Source organism: Cryptomeria japonica, chromosome 5 (genome assembly GCF_030272615.1).
Source record: "Cryptomeria japonica chromosome 5, Sugi_1.0, whole genome shotgun sequence".
Lineage (NCBI taxonomy): Eukaryota > Viridiplantae > Streptophyta > Pinopsida > Cupressales > Cupressaceae > Cryptomeria > Cryptomeria japonica.
The window spans coordinates 920765989-920788800 of NC_081409.1; positions in this window are offsets into that span (position 1 = coordinate 920765989).

Consider the following 22812-nt stretch of genomic DNA (forward strand, 5'->3'; position numbering starts at 1 on the left):
CGTCCATGATTTTATTATTTTATAAAGTCATTGGGTGTTATTTTTCCATTGGATGACATATTTTAACCCCAATTTTGTAACCGACTTAAGTCTTAATAAAACGGCTAAGGGTTAGGGTTTTTTGTAGAAAATATTTGTAGTATTTTACAGCAGTATTGAGTTGCAAGGGTTTGCCGATGTAATTGCTTCGATTTACTAGATAATAATATTGGACTCTGTTTGGTGGACATAGCCTGAGTTTGGGTGAACCAGGTTAAAATTATCTCCTCACTATTATTATTTTTGTGTTTTTCATTCCTCTGCTTAATCTTTATTTGCATATAATTGATATTTTTTGAATGCAATTCCTAACAGACATGACTAGTAATTTCATTTTTTTGAATGCTTTGATATCATTTATCACAACTTGTTTACACTCCTTTGTCAACACACCTTTGACATCAATGATAACATATGCCCAACACTCTCCCCCTATTTCATTAATGGCAAACAACAAAACATTGTTGGCACATAAATAGAAATCCAATATGTCAAGATCATGAACTCCCCCTATCTAAAACAAGTAAATCTCTCTTGATGTTGAGTTCTACATTTCTCTCCTTAGAGAATTTACCATTTTGAGTTAATTTCTCCACTTTTGACATTAGTGGAAAAATTCAACAGCGCACTACACAATCTGGAAACCTATCTTTTCGTTAGACTCTCCTTGAGTCTATACATAAACAATTATTTTGATATCTCTCTTCTTGCATAAACATGATCTGATGTGTTCCACAAGACCACAAAATATTCTTGTAGTAGGGATTCAACACTCCCCCTCAACCTATATGTCATGCTGATTCAAGAGTAGTAAGCTTGAGCACTCCCAACTTCTTCGAAAGGGGTGTGTCGACCTAAATTTTATCATTAGAATACTAAGGTCTGCAACATATTAGTTTCACAAAATACAAAGGAAATACTACAGGAAATCCAAACTCAACCAATGAAACTACATGAAATGAATTTTAAAATAAAAACCATATTATTACCTTCATGATTTAAGTCTCATTGTGTCCTCACTCCATTGTTCCTGGTTGCAGATGATTTTCTCTAAGACAGGCACTGGTAGTTTCCAAGATGGCATATGAAGAATGGACTGATAACTGATAGTTAATTGATACTATGATATGCAATGCAAATGATTTAAAGCTAAATGATTATGCTAAATGAGAAATGCTAAATTGCTTCAAGATAAAAACTCACAGATGCATAAGTTTTTACTCAAATTGTTAACTTGAAGACTAACTCTTTCTCAACTCAAACTCCTACTTTTATAGACTTTTGAGAGGATAAGATGATGTGTCTGAGATCAACAGTCATGATCAGATCTGCAAATTTGGATAGTTGTGACCAAAGGTGAAGGTTGAGAGAAAAGGGGAAGGAGAAGACAAGTGTCTCTCATCTCACCTAGGCTAGGTTGCAGACTGAGGGAATCTAGGGATGGTTGGAGAATATTTAGGCATGAAAGAACAAGTGAACTCAAGTCCTTCCTAAGGTATAGGGATATTAGAGAGAATATAGAAGAAGGTTAGGAAATATGTGTGCGTACACAATACTTTATTTATTTTGGAAGTTGGAGATAAGTGGCTAGTAAATGTTTTATTTAATTAATTTTGTTGAATTAATTTAGCCACATGATGGATGAGTTGGCAAAGGAAAGATGAAGTGGAGATGGAAGGTGAGTTGGAAAATGGATTAAATAATTAAGAAATTATTTAATATTTAAGACTATAGGATAGAAGATTAAATAAATATATAATATTTAATTAATTGATTAGAAGAAAAGGATATAACGAATTACTTAATAAAATATTTTAATTAAATTAATTAATAGAAGAATATGGTATGAATTAAATTAATTAATCTTTTCAAATTAACTATTTAATAGAAGAATAATTATTAAATAAATAAAATATTTATTTAATTGCGCATAGCCATTTTTATCTGTATACAAGGGGTTTTGCGAAGATATTGACAATCTATTCCTTAGTCTCAATACCCTAGTCTCAACACGTTCCAACTTCACCTTTTTGTCTAAAACCTTCTCTCTTAGAAAATGATACTTAATTGTATTGTGCTCTATCCTTGAATGCATTACTAAAATATTTGAGATATTGATAGCACTTGTATTAAATCATTAAGAATAGAAATATGTTCATCAAACTCTACCTTCATCTTGTTTAGACAACTGGTGGACCACTGAGAGGGGGGGATGAATAAGATTTCAACAGATTATGAAACTTTAAGAACTTAAAACCTTTTACCAGAATGTATAAACCTAATACCGGAATAGAAAATATATCAATTAAGCACAAACATAAATCATAATCCAAATATCGTGCATCCACAACACATAACAACAAGATTTGTACATGGAAAACCTAATAAAGGGAAAAACCACGGTGGGAAACCCTACCCACAGTCAGATGATACTTTTGCAACAAGTATGTGATTACAATAGAGGGGGCCTGCACATGCAGGAAGGAGCACTTCCTAGAGCACACTACTCATCACAAAGGAGCCTCACTGACTATAAAAGATCTCCAGGCTATAATCTGAAAAGAAGATTGAACTGCAAGAATAACATCTCCTATGCTTGAGTACAGTTTCGGTTAAGCTCAATAACGGAGGTCTCAAACCTCTTACTCAAACCCAATTTGATCACCTATGATCGACCAAAACCTTTGCATATGATTACAAATTTATTCACACAAATAATCCCATAACCATGATCTACAAAGAGATCTTACATCATATTTATACAAACCCGAGACCTAAACAATTAGGTCAGCCACCTAAAAAATAATACAATAAATCCATTACATAAACCCATAAACCAATGATAACCCAAGTTGTCCTAAGGATAAAACAACATTAAGCAATCAATAAATCCAACCAGTAATGCATCGGGAGCATCTACCAACACGTTACATAAATTGGTCCATAACCTAACATAATAGTACCATACCTAGAATAGGTCGCCATAAGCCGAAGCAACACACCAATCAACTGGAACACAAACAAGATAACCATCAGCATCCTGAGAACCTTCTAGAAGTCGTACCAACACCACTTATCAAATCCATCAAAATATCTTCAACAAAGTTTTATCTGTAAAACCCTTACCGGTAAGCAAAAGGCCTACTAGAAAAAATGATAGCTTCCAGATCACCAAATTCTGAACCAACTGAATGTGATATGCACATGAATAACATGAATGGCCAAACCAAACCAATTCCACCAATCAAAACATATCTGAGAATACCGGAGATGGTCTCCAGATCAACATCACAGTCCAACCACTCTACTGGAACCCAGTAGGCAACCAAAGAAGCTAGTGTTGACATCAATGCAACACATAATCAATTCCTCCAATTTGCCATCAATCTCCCCCCTTTGGCATTGATGGCAACACTAGATGTGAAAAACATCCAAATGCCAAGAAATGCCAAACAAGTCTCCCCCAATGGAAGACATCCAACAAATGATATAACAATGAAGTTCTGAACTAATTAACCAAACCATAGACCAAACTCGCCATGTGACTGATATCCCTATTAAGCTATGTTTTTCACATGTATATCTCTCCCCCTTTGACATTAATGCTAGAAATATGACATAAATATTAGATAAAAACCAAAAATCCTCTTAACCACACAGCTGACTACTCCCCCCGAGTAGTAGCACGAACTCATCAATCTGGAATGAATAATAGCTCTGATACCAATTGTTAGGATAGCCAATGGACAACTGAGAGGGAGGAGGTGAATCAGTTGTCAACAGATTATGAACCTTTAAGCACTTAAAACCTTTTACCAAAATGCATAAACCAAATACCGAAATAGAAAATATATCAATTAAGCACAAACATAAATCATAATCCAAATACCATGCATCCACAACACATAACACCAAGATTTGTATGTGGAAAACCTAGTAAAGAAAAAAACCATGGTGGGAAACCCTACCCACAGTCAAATGATACTTCTGTAGCAAGTATGTGATTACAACAGAGGGGACCTACACATGCAGGAAGGCACAGTGTCTAGAGTGCACTGCTCATTACAAAGGAGATGATAAACTTATAATGAACTGAGACAGTGGGTGAATCAGTAAAAGAAAAAACAACAACACAAATCTAATCACTACTTTAATCAATTTGAAACTTAACAAGCATGCAAGAAAAACAACCACATAAGCTAACACCCAATAAAGTATGCACCACATAACACAATGCTTTTCATGTGGAAATCCAAATGGGAAAAACCGCAGTGGGAATTAGTACCTACAAGATCCACTAACTGCAATATAAGGATCAGACCAGTTAAGGTCATACAACAATGATGCCTGGTTAGGAGAAGACCCTATTAGGAGTCAATATGAGCTCTATTAGGAGCTTTTCCTTGTTAGGAGAAACCTCGCTGGAGGATTTCAACCCAAATTAATGAGCTACCCGGTTAAGGGATTTACACATTCAGGCCTGTTAGGATCTACCCAATTAAGGGATTTAGACTGTTGCAACTATTAGGAAAGAACAAGTAATTGATCTGCATATAGTACCTATGTGCCTAATAAGATCCATTTCTATTCTGCAACTAACACTGACTAAACATCAATACAAAGATTAACCTTCCACCGCACAATCAAATCTTCAATCTAGATCCTTCACATGATACATCATCACACAATATTCATCCTTTTTATAAACAGCTTTGCTAAGTCGGCAAACAACCTTGGAACAATTTCCTAGGTTCAATGTATTTGGTCAATCTTTCTTAACACGCTTTACTTATGTCGGCCACAAACAAAAATAAAAAATTATATCTACCGGTTTTACCAATTTAAGTGATTATGTTCTATCAGTTAATTGTTTTTCCTGATTGAATATACAATACATCATAACTTGCTCCAAAATTTGAATTTTTCAATGTGGTTCTTGACATAGACTCCTACCATTGTCATAAACATTCACTCTAAACCGCAACACTTGAATCTTCACCGAATTCCCATACCAGTCGCTTGATCATAACATTGTTCTTCTTTATCGGTTAAGCTTTACCGGTTGGACTAAGTGACTTAGATGACTAACAAATCATGGTTGACATCAATGACAACACAAAACAATTCATCAATAAACATATATAATCATCAAGCCAATAGGAGCCTCACTGACTACAAAAGATCTCTAGACTACAATCTAGAAAGAAGATTGAACTGCAAGAATAGCATCTCCTATGCCTGAGTATAGTTTCGATTAAGATCTGTAGCATAGAAATTAGGAATCATCAAAACATAAGTAGATCAATCAAAACGTTAAACATGATAGCTCAATCATAAGAAAACTCATTGAAATGAACCTAATTCTAAAGCACATTCAATAGAGGTATGGAAACAAAGCATTCAAGAGTAAAATTATGCAAACCAGATGTAGAGTTGAATACTTCTTCCATGCGGCTCCATTGTTGTTCTTTCCTCTTCAATAGTTTTGTGGATCTCACCTACAAGTGCTCACACAATTGAAAGCAAAAAGGCTCAAGAGTACTAGAAACGAAGGTTCGGTAAATTGATAGAAAATTCAGACCAGGTTTGATTGAAAATCATCCAATTTATAGAGAAATTGGAGAAAATGAGCAAATTAGCATGAAAGAGATTTGAATAGAAATTCAAATCAAAAATAGCAAAGTTATGACATATTGCTATGCAAAGAGGATTATGATAATTTTATGACAAATTTTATGACAAATTTCCATGTCAAGACAAGTTCTATGACAAATTTCTATGTCAAGACAAGACTCTATGACAAGTTGCTATGTCAAGACAAGACTCTATGACAAATTTCTATGTCAAGAGTATGACACATGAAGCACACAAATAGGGAGAACTAGAGACAAGTTAATTAGGTGGAATTTGAATTGGAAAATTAGAAAAAAGGTGGAAATTAGGAAATTAGGAAAATTAGATAAATTAATTAATACTTTTTTCATTTATTAATTAATTTATGATAAGAGGAATAATTGATGAAAGATTGGGAAATTAATTAATAATTTTTCATTTATTAATTAACTCATAAAGAGAAGAATAATTAATTAGCCAATTAAATGAAACATTTAATTGCGACACGAAGACCTAGGATAAATAAATAAATTATTTAATCCCAGAGGAAGAAATGACGCACAAGGTTAAATGATTAAATCACAAAACCCTGGAAGACGAATTAGGTCTTAAAAGATAATTGACTCGATTTGATTTGATTTTGGATTGATAAATGACCAATGTTGATAAATGATTCGATTGAGGTTGGTTGACAAAAATCAATGACAAATTGACCAAATTGACATGATTGAAAAAGGACAAGGATCGATGACGAATCGATTGCAATATGACAAGATTGACAAGGACAAAGATCGACCAAAATCATGATTAAAGATTGTTATCGACAAGACCAAATTCGAAAATGAGACATATGAAGAATGTAGAAGAATGACTCGATGCTCGCAAATGATAAAAACCAAGTTCGTGACATAGGAGAAATGTTAATGCGATGCAAAAACCTAAAATGAGGCAATGCGCAAATGTTAAAGTATGACCTCGCAAGCGTTGACCATTTTTGGGTGTCTACAAGATCAATACAAGAGGCCTCAAATCTCTTACTCAAACCCAATTCAATCACCTATGATCGATCAAAACTTTTGCATATGATTACAACTTTATTCGCACATAGATAATCCCATAACCATGATCTACAAAGATATCTTACATCATATTTATACAAACCTGGGACCTAAACAATTAGGTCAGCCACCTAAAAGATAATACAATAAATCCATTACATAAACCTACAAACTAATGATAATCCAAGTTGTCCTGAAGCTGAAACAACATTAACCAATCAATAAATCCAACCGGTAACGCATCAGGAGCATCTACCAACACGTTACATAAACTAGTCCATAACCTAATAGAATAGCACCGGACCTAAAATAGGTTGCCATAAGCCGAAGCAATACCATCAGTCAACTGGAACATAAAAAAGATAACCATCAACATCCTGAGAAGCTTCTAGAAGCCACACCAACACCACTTATCAAATCCATCAAAAGATCTTCAACAAAGCTTTGTCGGTAAAACCCTTACCGGTAACCAAAAGGCTTACTAGAACAAATGATAGCTTTTGGATCACCAAATCCCGAACCAATTGAATGTGATACGCACATGAATAACATGAATGATTGAACCAAACCAATTCCACCAATCGAAACATATTTGAGAATACCGGAGATGGTCTCCAGATCAACATCACAATCCAACCACTCTGCTAGAACTTGATAGACAACCAAAGAAGCTAGTGTTGACATCAACGACAAACATCAATGCAACACATAATCAATTCCTCCAAATTTCCAACACATCTCCTTAAAGTTTTGCTTCATCCATAATTCCTAATTGCAAGTGGAAACTATTGCAATGTATTCTACTTTTTCAGTAGATAGGGACATTGAATTTTTCTTCTTACTCAACCATGGCAATGTACTATCACCAAAAAAGAACACTCCTTGTGTACTCTTTCAGTCATCAATACATTTGGTCCAATCTACATCAATTTATGCAATCAAACTAACCTTCTCAATCTTGGGATATCATAAACCAAAATCCATTGTAGCTTTTAAGTACCAAAAAATCCTTTTCACTTCTTTGACATGGGTTTCTTCAGGAGTTGCTTGAAACATAGTGTAGACACCCAAAATTGTCCAATCTAATTAAATAAATATCTTATTTATTTAATTATCTAAGCTTAATTCTTCTATTAATTAAATAAATCTTTATTTATTTAATTAATTCATTTATCCTCTTCTAGCCTTATTTCTCATTTAAATAAATACATTTATTTATTTAAATTATCCTTTTTCTAAATTAAATAAATATTTTTATTTATTTAATTATCCTACTTCCTCTATTAATTAAATAAATCTTTATTTATTTAATTAATTCATTAACCTTTTCTACACATGACACATGTCATTCATCTCTTAATTCGACATGGAGGTTTATAGAAACAATCCAAATGTGGAAAACACAGACACTACAAACAACAATGCTACACACAATGACAATGTGGACAACTTTTCAATACAATCAGCAGATATAGAAGAATCCATAATGAATCCTCATTTCAATAGATTGGTTGAAGAGATAATGAGGAGAGATCGACAATACTTCTTACACATGATGGCACAAAGTGGAGCTAAAATACCTCATGACTTTGACATGTCTCAACTTATAGAAAATCGACCCTCGCAACAAACTCAATCCAACATGGATCAAAGGAGACCCAATAGTGGGGGAAATAGAGGACCAAATATGATGCCTGAGTCACCATCAGTTTTGCTTCAAAAACCAAAAATCCCACATACACAAGCTCAAACATATGATACTTACCTTCGAAGACCATTATGGAAGCCTTATGCAGATAGATATGCTCAATCACATGCTCCAGCTATGGATCAATCAAAACAAGTGGATACTCAAAGGCATCCACAAAATTTGGACATAAGGAAACCTCATGTCAAATTTGGGGGCAACACAATGGAAAATGAAATGCCTATTGAATATGGTATATATGCACAAAATAGATATGGGGTTCCTCAACATGAAGCTATACCAAGTGCTCCATATATGCCGCATCAATATAGACCTCCATATGGACATGTCTACGATCAGTATCATCCATACATGCAACAAGCTACTCCTCGAATGGGTGTTTCAAACATGGGGTATGTTACAAGAAATAGATCTCCTCCCAAGAGTAATTTGGAGCAACAAATAAGAGATTTACAAAAGAAAATGGAGGACATGAGTACACCAAAACCAACATACACAATGAGAGACATATGTCCTTATCCATTTGACAAGAGCATTCCAATGCCTCCATTTCCTGCATACTTTGTGACGCCTAAATTTGATAATTATAGAGGAAAAGGAGACCCCAAGGCACACATAAGACAATTTTTCACAGCTTGCATTGAGGTAGCGGCAGAAGAAACATATTTGATGAGGTTGTTCCCGCAGAGCTTAGGAGATCAAGCTATGGAATGGTTTTCTCAATTACCTCCCGGTATTAAGTCATGGGGCGACTTAGCAGAGGCATTCATTCAGCATTTCTCCTACAATATAGAAACAAATATCTCAGTCACTACTTTGTGCAACACCAAGCAAAAGGAGGGAGAATCTTTTGCATCATTTTTACAAAGATGGAGAAATCTAGCTAGCAGATGCTCTTGTGAAATTCCCCAAAAACAAATGGTAGAAATGTTCACTCAAAACATTAACAAGGATATTGGCTATGATCTAAGGAAAGCTTGTTTGTCCACCTTCAAGGATGTTATTGAAAAGGGCTTAGCAATAGAAAAGGTCTTAATTGAACAAGGAGTCATCAAGCTATTCAAGGAAAACAAAGATGACTTTAAAGGAAAAGACAAGCCAAGATTTTGGAATAAAAACAAGAACACAGTCAACGATGGCATTGTTGATGCCAATACAGTGAGACCCAAGTTCATCTTTTCAGGATCAAGTTCTACAAACAATCAAGTGAATACTCAAACAACTTCCAGATCACGAAGGAAGTACACCCCATTGGGAGAACCACTTGAATTAGTCTTCAAAAAGCTAGTGGCAAACAAAGTGATCACAGTTCCAGATTTTCCTCCATATGAACCAAAGGTCAAACCAAATTGGTAGAATGATGATGAGTATTGTGAGTTTCATAAGAGAAAGGGTCATAAGACAGGAAATTGCCATCGACTGAAGAATATCGTGCAAGATCTCATTGATAGAGGTGACATTGAGATTGAGGGACATTCGTCTAATCAAGAACATGAGATGTTTAAGGAACCATTCCCAAAGCATGACAAAGGAAAAGCCCAAGTCACAGAAGATCAGGCCAACTATACTAGAGCACCTTACAACTATGATTCAACTATCAATCACATCTCAATGGATAATCATATCTCTACTATTACCATCAAGAACAAAAATCCTGAGAATCCTCTTCAGAGACCCAAGATTGTTCTAAGAGGTGTTGGATCTTCTCCCGAGCCTACCTCTGAATGTCATGTTACAACTCATTGAGGTAAAATTACTTTGCCAGGTGCCTCCACTAAAAACACCTCTTCTTCATCTACTAAACCTGAGTATGACCTTGTAGAATAGTTAGGGAAGACACCCGTGCTCATCTCCATCCTTGAGCTCTTACGCATATCCCCTACTCATAAGGCTATTCTTGACAAAATCTTGAGAGACACGACCATTCCTACTGATCTGAACGTGGACCAGTTTCAAGCCATGGTGGGATACCTTTCCATTCACAGAAGCTGATGACGCCTCTGCAAGTCAGCCACATAATGCACCATTACATATTGAAGCCTTCATACACAAGCATCGAATAAAGCGAGTCCTGATAGATGGAGGAGCTGGTCTAAACATTTTTACATTGAGCACCATTAAACAATTGGGATATTCCGATAAAGCTGTGAATTCAAAGAATCAAATTACCATCAAGGCATATGATGATGAAGAACGCTCATCCAAGGGCACGGTCACCTTACCTCTAAGAGTTGGGCCAGTTACAAAGGATGTGGTTTGTCAAGTCCTGGATTTAGATCTCACTTATAATATATTGCTAGGACGTCCTTGGATTCATGAAATGAGGGCAGTCCCATCGACATATCACCAATGCATTAAGTTTCCTCATAATGGAGTCGAGGTAACAGTTAACGGTGATCCTAATCCGTTCATATATTGCAATAACCTGAGATCACATACGGAGACCATCATTCCCAGTAATCGTGAAGCTGTTCCTTCTTCGGCATACATTGACCCTGAGTCATTGAAACCTTCGACATCAAAACAAGGTGAACTTAAAGGCAAATTTCAAGACAAAGGTATGGGAGAATACACTCTAAATCAGACAATGTATTTACGACAAGTCATGAGCTCTCCAAAAGAATATGGAAGGCCACATCCTAACAAGCAAATATCCATCATGATACTCAAATGGGATCCTACTACCTTTCAAAGATGGGGCGAACTGGAAGAGGAAAATTTATACAAAATGCTTTACAAAGACATTGAAGAGGACACACATGATCAGATCAATATACCTTGTGAGAACTATGGCAAAGGCTTCAAGATTCTACAAAGATTCGGGTATGATGGAAAAAGCCCTCTTGGGTTACGCAAAGAAGGCGTCATGGAACCCTTACAACCTAAATTGACTATAAGAAGGGAACGCTCAAAGGGACTTGGTTTTCTGACTTCCAAAATACACACTAAAAGGACAGAAGAGGCATCGCAAAGAAAAGTTGCCAAAGTTCAACAAGAAGATTACTATTCCACAGATTCCAACGAATGGGAATGGGGTTCAGACAAATCCTCCAGTGACTATGAGCTCACTGAGACATTCAGAGAGCCAGATGAACCCACAGAAGAAGAGGAATTTTACAAAAAATTCAGAGTTGGTCAAGAAACAACTCATAGGGATTTCCCACAGTCTTCATTTCAAGGTCTTAGGTCGAAATCACATAGGATGAGGACACCTGTCCCGGAAAGTGCTACTAGTGATGACAATTTGGATTTGCTTGCGATCGAAACTGATGAGGAGAGTGCCATCGATGACCTCGATGATTGCCTCGATATACCCGAATATAACCACATCTTCACTCTTAGCCCTGCAAACTCTGAAAACATTAAAAGCCTTCCCCTTGTTCATCCCCAACTCACTAACTGGGATTATGAAGGATCAGCACAATTTGACACATTTCAAAATGACGAAGCTATTATTGACTATCTTGGCATACGCGATGATCTTCCCCCTGGGGACCACAAAGCAGGATACACCATAGAACTCAACAACATGGCATATTTTGGTGAGGGTGTCGGACTTTCCAGTCGCAAAAATGTGAAAATAAGAACAAATCAAGGGTCTTATGGCGAAAACCACACTGTGGCGCTATCTGACCCCAAAAAAGTAAAAAGAAAGGACGTATCTGAGGGCGAAAACCTCTCTGAGGCACCCGAAGATGGAAGGCTCGACATTCTCCCATCATCATATGAGGAAAAGTCATCCATGTGGGTAGAGGAGACTATCAAAACAAACATTGGTATAGAAGAAGTTCCACACAACATATTCCTGGCTCAATCCTTGACAGAGTCTGAAAGGGGAAAATTCATAAGCTTCTTCAAGGAATGACAAGTCAACTTTGCATGGTCATACGTTGATATGCCTAGACTAGATCCGGATTTGGTAATGCATCATTTGACAATCAAACCGGGGGCAAAGCCAGTGAAACAGAAATTAAGGAAAATGCATCCACAAGTGGCATTACTAGTCAAAGCAGAGCTGGAGAAATTATTGGATGTCAGATTCATACGCCCAATTGATTATCCCGAATGGATCTCTAATTTAGTACCTGTCAGCAAACTAGATCGCAGCATCAGAATATGTACAGATTTCAGAGACATCAACAAAGCTTGTCCAAAGGATGACTTCCCATTACCAAATATCGACTTGATTGTTGATCTCACAGCAGGTCATGAAATGCTATCATTAATGGACGGATTCTCTGGCTATAATCAGATAAGAATTGCACCCAAGGATCAACATAAAACATCATTCACTTGTCCGTGGGGAACTTTCTGTTGGAATGTCATGAGCTTTGGGCTAAAAAATGCAGGTGCTACATATCAAAGAGCTATGACTACTATTTTTCATGATCTCATGCATGTAACTATGGAAGATTATGTTGACGATCTCTTGGTCAAATCAATAGACAGAAATACACATTTGGACATACTTTCAGTTGCCTTTGATCGGTTGGAAAAGTACAAGGTAAGATTAAACCCCAAGAAATGTGTCTTTGGAGTAACCTCCGGGAAACTCCTAGGATTCATCATGTCCAAAAGAGGAATTGAAGCAGATCCAGCAAAAGTCAAAGCTATCTTGGAAATGCAACCACCAAGAAATATCAGTCAACTTCGATCCTTACAAGGGAGACTCCAGTCCATCTGAAGATTCATAGCACAACTGGTGGATAAGTGCAATCCTTTTCAGCACCTGCTACATAAAAACATCAAATTCAAATGGGATGATAACTGTCAACAGGCTTTCCAGACGCTCAAAGACTATCTTCTAAATCCGCCAGTTCTGATGCCACCAGTTCCAGATCAACCACTGTTATTATACATTTCAGCTACTCCAATAGCACTGGGGGCACTCTTAGCGTGACAAATTACTGGGGGCAAGGAAAAAGCAGTATACTATATCAGTCGCACATTGGTGAGATACGAGCTAAACTACACACCGATTGAGCGTGCATGTCTCGCTATGGTCTTTGCTTCACAGAAATTATGACATTATATGCTCACTCACAAGACTAAGTTGATTGCAAGAATTGATCCATTAAAATACCTTCTCAACAAAGCTACACTTACTGGGCGGCTGGCCAAATGGGTAATGATATTGAGTGAATTCGACATCGAGTATGTGGACAGAAAAGCAATAAAAGGACAAGCCATCGCAGATCAATTAGGAGATGCTCCCATGATAGATGATGTTCCTTTAAATTCAAAATTTCCAGATGAATCCATTTTAACGGTGTCACGTGCAAAGCCATGGCAACTGTACTTCGATGGCTCATACACACAGCATGGGGCAGGAGCTGGTATTCTCTTTATAACTCCTCAAGGCGATTCTATACCAAAATCATACCGCTTATCATTTCCTTGCACCAACAATATAGCGGAATATGAGGCATTAACAACAGGATTACGAATTGCAGTTCAATGGAAGATCCAGGAACTTCGTGTTTTTGGAGACTCCCAACTTGTTATCCGTCAAGCAACTGATGATTACCAAACAAAAGATGAAAAATTACTGCCTTATAAACAAATGGTGGATGATCTGAAACAGAACTTTACAAAGATAGATTTTGAGCAGATACCAAGAGAGCAGAATCGTGCTGCAGATGCCATGGCTACAATTGCTTCACTAATTGACCTGCCTCAAAATGAAACCTGCTATGAGTTCCTGGTAGACAACCTGTTGGTTCCTTCATATGAGATAATGCCTACTAAGATGATATGCGTTGTTGGTCCTGAATCCCAGTTATATGGTTCCATATTCACATACCTTCGCGACAATACCCTACCACCTGATCTATCAAACAACCAACGCTGCACTTTCATTCGCCAATCCTCTCGATACGTCATTCTAGCTGATATCCTATACTGACGAGGTCTAGATGACACTCTTCTTAGATGTTTAGAAAGTGATGAAGCTCAGATTGCGTTACGTGAAGTGCATGAAGGGATATGTGGTCCGCATGCTAGTGGTCCTACCTTGGCCAAGAAACTCATCAGGACTGGATATTATTGGCCCAATATGGAAAAAGACTCATATCAGTTTGTCAAGAAATGTAAGCAATGTCAAATTCATGGAGACCTCATACATGCACCAGCACAAGAACTACAACCACTTGCGTCTCCTTGGCCCTTTTGTCAATGGGGACTCGATCTCATAGGCAAGATTCACCCTCCTTCTTCCAATGGTCATAAATTCATTATCACAGCCACAGAGTATTTCACAAAATGTATTGAAGCCGTGCCTCTCACACAAGTCACTGGGAAACAAATTGCTGCCTTCATCCTGAACTACATCATTTGCCGATATGGTATTCCTGATTCCATTATTACTGATAACAGGCGTCCATTCAAAAATTAGGATGTTCATGAACTTTGTGAGCGCTTCCATATCTCCCATTGTTTCTCCACACCATATTACCCCCAAGGTAATGGCCAAGCTGAGGCGTCTAATAAAACAATTCTTAAAATCCTCAAAAAGACAGTCGACGACGCTGGCCGTAACTGGCATATCCAACTCAATCCTACACTTTGGGCCTACCGCACAAGTGTCCGCACACCTACAGGAGCTACACCCTACTCATTTATCTATGGCGTTGAAGCCATCTTGCCTATTGAGGTCGAGTTACCTTCTTTACGGGTCTCTTTGCAAAACATCATCAACGATGAAGATTACAGGGTCTCTCGCTTACAAGAACTAGAACTGCTGGATGAACGGAGACAAACTATTTTTAATCATCTTAAGGCTTACCAACAGCGAATGAGTCGCAGCTACAATCACAAAGTCAAGCCTCACACATTTGAGGTAGGTGACTTAGTCCTCAGAGAGAACCCCAAAAATCAGCAAGACAGAGAGAAGAAGGGCAAGTTTGAACCAAACTGGCTTGGTCCTTACATCGTCACAGCAGTCTATGGATCTAGGGCATATCAGCTCTCTACTACAGAAGGTGAACCTTTGGAGGATCCTATCAATAGCATGCACCTTCGCAGGTTCTACACATAGCTCGTCGGAATATCCTAATTCAAAAATACAAAAAAAATTATAAAACAAAAAAATCGTTACTTGGTGAAAACCTGGCAAATAGGCACCTTGTGACACAAAAAACATTGAAAAATCAAAAAGAGTAAAGAGAAATAATTTCGTCCAATGGTGAAAACCACTTCGGTGGCGCCCTGGGCAAGTACCATGGTGAAAACTGGGTCACCAGTGCCATGTGTAGAGACATTGCTCCTCCCTCCTTCAGGATTCACTTTCATCCTTTCACTTTGCACACACTCACGACCTATTCATCCATAATAAACTTACCCATTCCCATCATGGCTTGTTATTGATCTACCTAGGATTGGTTAGCCATCCATAATAAAACCTCCCTTTCCATCCATAATAAATCAGATCCTATCTGTGGCTAAGACAATTCCTACATCTAGTGATGGGTGTGGAACTGAGAACATCACATGTTTCGAGGAGTACAGTTTCTTCCAGCTTTCTCCAGTCTATTCACGCACAATCCGTAATAAGGCAACATTTGCATCGAAGATCCGCAATAAAGTTTCATCTTCTTCGCAATAAAGTATCAGTTTCATGGATTCAGTCAGTTTCAGATGAGACACAGCAGCAACAATGGGCCTCAACAAAATCAAATCTTTCAACAGACTCAGACAACATTATGGTTCAGTGTTAATCTATCCCTTTTGTGAAAGTGAACATTGTGACCATAATCAAACATGACTTATATAAGTGACAAGAGACACTAAACTTGAGGACTACAGTGGATGTTGGTGTCGAGTCTTGGTTTTCTTTTGATTTCATCTTTTTGGTGACATGTCTTTGACTAATGATTCTATCTCCAGGATGTCTTTGACTAGAAAGGCGAGGATGGGGTATCGTCACCTATTTGTATTTGCTGTCTGTGGATTGTCTCTTAGTAATGCTATGACTTGTCCAAAGATATGAGGACATTGTGAGTCTAGTATGAACTGGGGCATTCCTTGTTTGTGACTATCTTATCTCCATGCAAACAGGTACAATGACTTTCTGGGTTGAACATATGCCTCGATTGTCATAACCTACTTGCCACAATAAAGCTCAATGATGATAACGCACAAGAAGCTCTTTCACTTTCATATCTTCTGTCTTCCATCCCCCCTTTCTTGATTGACTTCCACCGTCCTTCTTGAGTCCACGTAGCCTGCTATCACATGACTGAGTATAATGACACACCAAAAACATTTGCATTTCATATAGTTACACCTGCATTACCACATATAAGCATCTCATACATACATCTAGATATCACAATTGCATCACATCCTGCACACAACACCTGTTAGCATAATTTACATTTGCATTATCATATTCATCTGCATTACATATATTCACATTTGCATCATGCATCACATATAAAACATAAAAGAACAAAAATATTGCATTGCATCATATGCATATTTGCATCCATCACATACAACATACATCATAGAAACATACATCACATAAGGTACACATGCATATAGCTGCCGCAAAAATGAATCATCTCTCATATATATAATCAAAATGTGTCATGATACAATGATGTCAAAAATCATATGGCTACAAAATCACCCGCAGGTGTCTACAATACAAAAATGGTACAAATACTGATACAAGGGAGCCCTCTATGGCTATGATGAACTCCCTCCCTCGGAGCCGCTGGCCTCGACGGAATCTGAGTTCTAGAAGGACCCGCTCTAGGATCACCCTACCTGTTTGGTGGTGGTGGAGGACCCATGACCCCACCACTAGATGCCTGCCTCCTCCGGCTCCCTCCCGTAGCCGTCGCTGTCCGCGATGGTCTATGGAAGCTCCTCGCCCGCTGATCTGCTGGCACGACACCATAATACAGGTCCCTCCAGTAGGCAATCTCCTCTCCGGCTCGCAGCACATATGCGTAGCCTGCCCCTGCATCCTCTGCCACCTGTCTCCTCGCCCTCAGAGTTGTCTTGGCCTCCGTATAACGCTGGATAGCCTAGTCTCTCTCCCGCTCAGTATCTCTGAGCCTAATCTTGAGCCGATCCCTCTCCCTCTCCAACTCTTGGATCTCGTATGCCTGGCCTTGGCAGATCTCCCTCAGCTCCAGCAGCTCATCCTCCTCAGGATCCCCACCCTCAGCCTCTGCCTGTGGCTCTCCCTCTGCGGGTGCCTGCCCCTGTATCTGCCCCTGTACCTGTCTTTGTGCATGCCTGGGTACCTGCACCTATCTCTGTCCCTGTCTCGGTCCCTGTGCTCTAGGACCCTGTGCTGCTGGTACCTGTAGGGGCACTCCACCGCGACCCCTCACCACCTGAGCCTGTCCCTCCTATCCACCCTCCCTCCATGGTGCCACCCTCCTCTCCCTAACTACTCCCCTCCGCCACCGTCGGCCTCTACCCCCATCATCCCCACCATCATCATCATCATCTCCTCCTCCATCTCCATCCAGTAGCTCCCCTGGATCTGTCAGTCGAGGGAATGGATGCTCCGCCCAGTAAGCTATGTACTCTGCATCCATACCTGCATCCTCAATCTCAGGCCACATGTCCCAAGGAAGGGGTATCATCTCTGCCAGCTGTGTAACTACTTGATCATACGACAATAATGGCCCGAACTGCGCCTGATCCCTCACTGTGCGGGCATACATACCAGAGCCTCGTGGCATCCTCTGGATCTTGCCAAACTGTCTGCCAACCCTATCCACAAGCTGTCTCTCCAGTATGTAAGGTGTCCGCCCAATCAGATATCTGCTCCTGAATATATATGGCAGCTCCACTGCATCATCCTCCCACTCCTCGCACCCCAGGTATGGCCTCCAGATGATCATATCAATGTCATCTATCACACGCCTCTAGTGCTCTAACCTGCCAATCCGAGGCTGTGAAGTGATCATATCGTATAAATGAACAAAACTCCGTCCGTGACCCCTGCCTCTGAAGTGTATCGGCCGTGTGATAGGCAGATGCTCATATGCCCACACCTGTAGCAGTGTCACTCCGCAACCCAGTCCCACTGATCCATGGTAGACGAACTGATGAAGCTCATAATACAGATGTACCAGGACACAGGGACCCTATGCATATTTGGTGTGCTCAGTCAACAATGTCTCCAGTGCTCCTCCCCAACCGACTGCCAACCCCCGTGTAGCCCTATTTGGACACAAGAACCCACTGATAACTCCTCCAATTACAGCTGGCAAGGCTAACCCTATCGCAGTCATGGTATCCCATGCCATGTGCCCTGCTCTCATCTCTAGCCCAGGATCCTGGAACACCCGTCTCCGTCACGATCGTATGGGATCAGTTCTCCATCGATCAGTATATGCAATATCCTGTAAACATCCTCGAGGGTCACTGTCATCTCCCCCATCGGCAAATGAAAAGTGCAAGTCTCGGAGTGCCATCTCTCCGCCAGCGCAGTCAGCAAACCCATGTTTGCCCGAAACTCAGGCACATATAATACATATCTCAATCCCATCTCCTCAATGGCAGCTCTATCCTGTAACGACAACTCTGGTCGCAACCTCTGCATCGATGGGAATCTCTCCCATGACTCTAGCATAAGCAGATACTCCTGCAGTCAAACAATCAATCATGTCAGTCATCGTGGCATTCACTGTTCATCACAAAATGCTACTTGCAATCTAAATGCATATGGTTATCTATTCTAGTGACACTCACTGTTCATCACAAAGTGTTGCTTCTATCCTAGTAGTGCTCCCTGTTCATCACAAAGTACTACGTGTGTAACATTCCCTATTCATCACAAAGTATTACTCACATTTGCACTCCCTGTTCATCACAAAGTGCTGCTCATCCTTTGGGTACTCCCTGTTCATCACAAAGTACTCTATCTTGGTGCTCCCTGTTCATCACAAAGTGCCTTGATCTATCCTAGTCTTCCTAGAGGACCTGCTTGAGTGTATCCTCTCAACAGCTTATCCAATCGACAGCGTATGTTCATCATAGAACTGCCAATTTTACCTAGAAGACTAAAACCATGCATTTTTTGACATATACGTGCTTTTAACTCACAGACGCGTTTCTGCCTCACAAACGTGCCTGAAGACTGCATAGACGCACCTGTACAACACAGACGCGCCTGTTTGACATAAACGTGCCTAAATTAACCACAGATGCACCTTTGGAACATAAACACCCCTACAGGACATAAACATGCCCGCATCAAGCACAAACGCGGTTCCAGACGCAGACGCGCCTGGCGGACACAGACGCGCCTGGCACCGACACAGACGCGGTTGCACGTTTTTGCAATTTTTTGTGCCCTATTCCTAAGTGCATTTATTGCTAACTAGCATGCATTAATGACAAAATTAAGTACGTCAAAGTACGAGGAGGTTTGGTGGTACTTACTGGCTCTCCTGCCTCTGCTGGTCTCTGAAATCGGCAAATGCGGTTGAATCTGTGTACGAAAGCCATCGCTGCTGACTGCTGCTGCTCTTTTTCTCGCTCTGCACTGTGATCTCGTGAAGGTGTAGATGACAATGAGGATGTCTTTTGCCTGTGGTCTATCTTATAGCCTACCCTAGCCCTCGCCTTCTTTTCCCAAGTCAATCTTCTTCATCCTGTGACTTTGTCACTTTATCCGACCATTCCATTCTAGCCTTTCTTCCTTATCGAGAGATTGTCTGCAATCTTTTCAGACATTTTCATCCAATCTCTCGAGGGGGCATATTATTCCCATCCTGGGGCAACTCTGTATCAGTTCATCTTATCTTCTTTGAAACAACGCGACAAGCCGCATTGTCTCAAAGAGGGGCAAAATGTAGACACCCAAAATTGTCCAGTCTAATTAAATAAATATCTTATTTATTTAATTATCTAAGCTTAATTCTTCTATTAATTAAATAAATCTTTATTTATTTAATTAATTCATTTATCCTCTTCTAGCCTTATTTCTCATTTAAATAAATACATTTATTTATTTAAATTATCCTTTTTCTAAATTAAATAAATATTTTTATTTATTTAATTGTCCTACTTCCTCTATTAATTAAATAAATCTTTATTTATTTAATTAATTCATTAACCTTTTCTACACATGACACATGTCATTCATCTCTTAATTCATACACTACCTACCTCTTTCATTATTTTACTATTTCTTATACCTACCCTCTAATCCTAGCCGACCTCCTTTTTACACCTCTCAATCTTAACCCTCCATTTCATATTGTATCTTCTATTTAAGAAGATGCTTTCTTCATTATCAAACCCTAATGAAGCATCCTAACTACTTGATTAATTGACTACACTACGATCCTACTTGCAACCACATTCCGTTCTTTGTTGAGCTCTTGTGCATATAAAATCTGAGAGTAAATATATCAAGCAAGATCAATGGAGATAGGAAGAATGGAGATCAAAACCCTATTGGACATGTGATGGTATAATCTTTGTGGTTTCATTTGATTTGCATTGTCTTAGGTAATCTTCATATGTTATGGTGGATCTTTGTTGATTGTTAGGCTAGGGTTTGGTGGTTGAATTCATTTAGCCTTTCAATATTTGTTATTATTGTATCCCTTTTCACCATAAACACATAGCAGCCATTCCAACTACCTACATGATATAAGGTATGGATGTTGTCACATACAATAGACTACAAATCATAGATATGTATAATATATGATTTACTGGAGTATCATCATCCTTAATTTACACTTGGTAACCATAGGTTTACTCACTAGTTGCACTCTTCCATCTTGAACTTTCTCAACATCTCTTTTATGTACTTGATATAAGAGATTAATATACATTTTTGTGACTAAAAGGTTTGTAAACCAAGAAATAATGAAATCTCACCAAACATTGACATCTCAAAATCCATCTACATTACATTTTGGAACTCCTTACACATGATATCATTGCTTCCTCCAAAACTAATGTCATAAAAATAAACCACAACAATCAATAATTGATCACCATCTGATTTTATATACAAATTATCGTGTTCACACCCTCTGCTAAAACCTTGTTGCTACAAATACCTATCCAATCTAGAATACCAAACTCTTGGAGTCTTCTTGAGTTCATACAAAACCTTCTTCAACCTACACACAATATATAGTTTGTTTGGGCACTAAAATCCTTCTTGTTGTTCAATATAAATGTCTTCCTTTAACTCTCCTCTCCAGTCAAAAATATATACTTAACATCCATTTGATAAAATTTGAAGTTCTTAAATGCTAATAATGCCAAAAACATTCTGATAGCTTCTATTCTATCTACCAGAGCAAATGTCTCCTCAACATCTACACCTTCAACTTGAGCATAACCTTTGCACACTCATTTGGCCTTATTTTGGATCATCTTTAATTCTTTATTCAACTTGTTTATAAAGACCACTTGGTGCCAATAACATTTTGGTCTTTACATCTTGGAATCAACTCCAATATTTCATTTTTCTTAATTCAAGATAACTATTCTTCCATATTCTCTTGCCAACCTTTCTCCTTCATTGCTTCTTGTTGGTGTAAATAATTATTCATCTTGGATATTATTACACTTACTTAAGTTTACTTAGGATAATGCATTTCATAGTAGTTTGGGTATGAGACACTTGGGTGTTTGTGCCACATTGGGATAGTGTGTGTAGGAGAAATTCCACCTTTTATAGTGTTGATCTTGTTGTTACACTCCACTCTTGTTGTTACACTCCACATTCAGTGGGTGATCCACCTCATGTGGACTATTATATTATTTCTCCTACCTACCCACACCTATTTCCTACCTACCCTTGTTTCTTATTGAGCCACATGTCATGTTTGTGTGCTCACATATCCCTAGCCTTGCCTATATAAGCAAGCTCATCTACATTGTATGTAACTATTGAATTATGATTATTGATCATTTTCTATTGATGAGAATACAGTTTATTCTTGTCCTATATTGTGTCTCTATTTTGTACATTTCTTTGAGCTCTTGATCTTGGGAAAATCTCACATGGTATCAGAGCCATTGGGGCTTCATTGATTTGTCTTGAAGAGGCATTATTGTGATGTCAAGAGGTAGATCTGAGGAGCAGCATCTTTTGAAGGCGTCCTAGACTAGATCCGACCCCGTCATTGCGTCCAGAAGGTCGTTTCCATGAATTTTGGTTATAAAGTCAGCCTATTTTGGTGAGAAAAAAAATTTCGCCAATTTTGCTATAATTGTACAGATTTTCGAAAAAAATTTAAATATTGTTCAAAAAAAAAAATTTAATTTTCTGAAGTCAAAAAAAAAAAATCAAGTTTTCAGGGGGTCCGTAGACCCCCCCCCCCGTACCTGCGTGTTGCAGGTTGCAGGCGCACCTGATCGCTCTGGATGCCACAGACAGGTACCTTCCAGCCG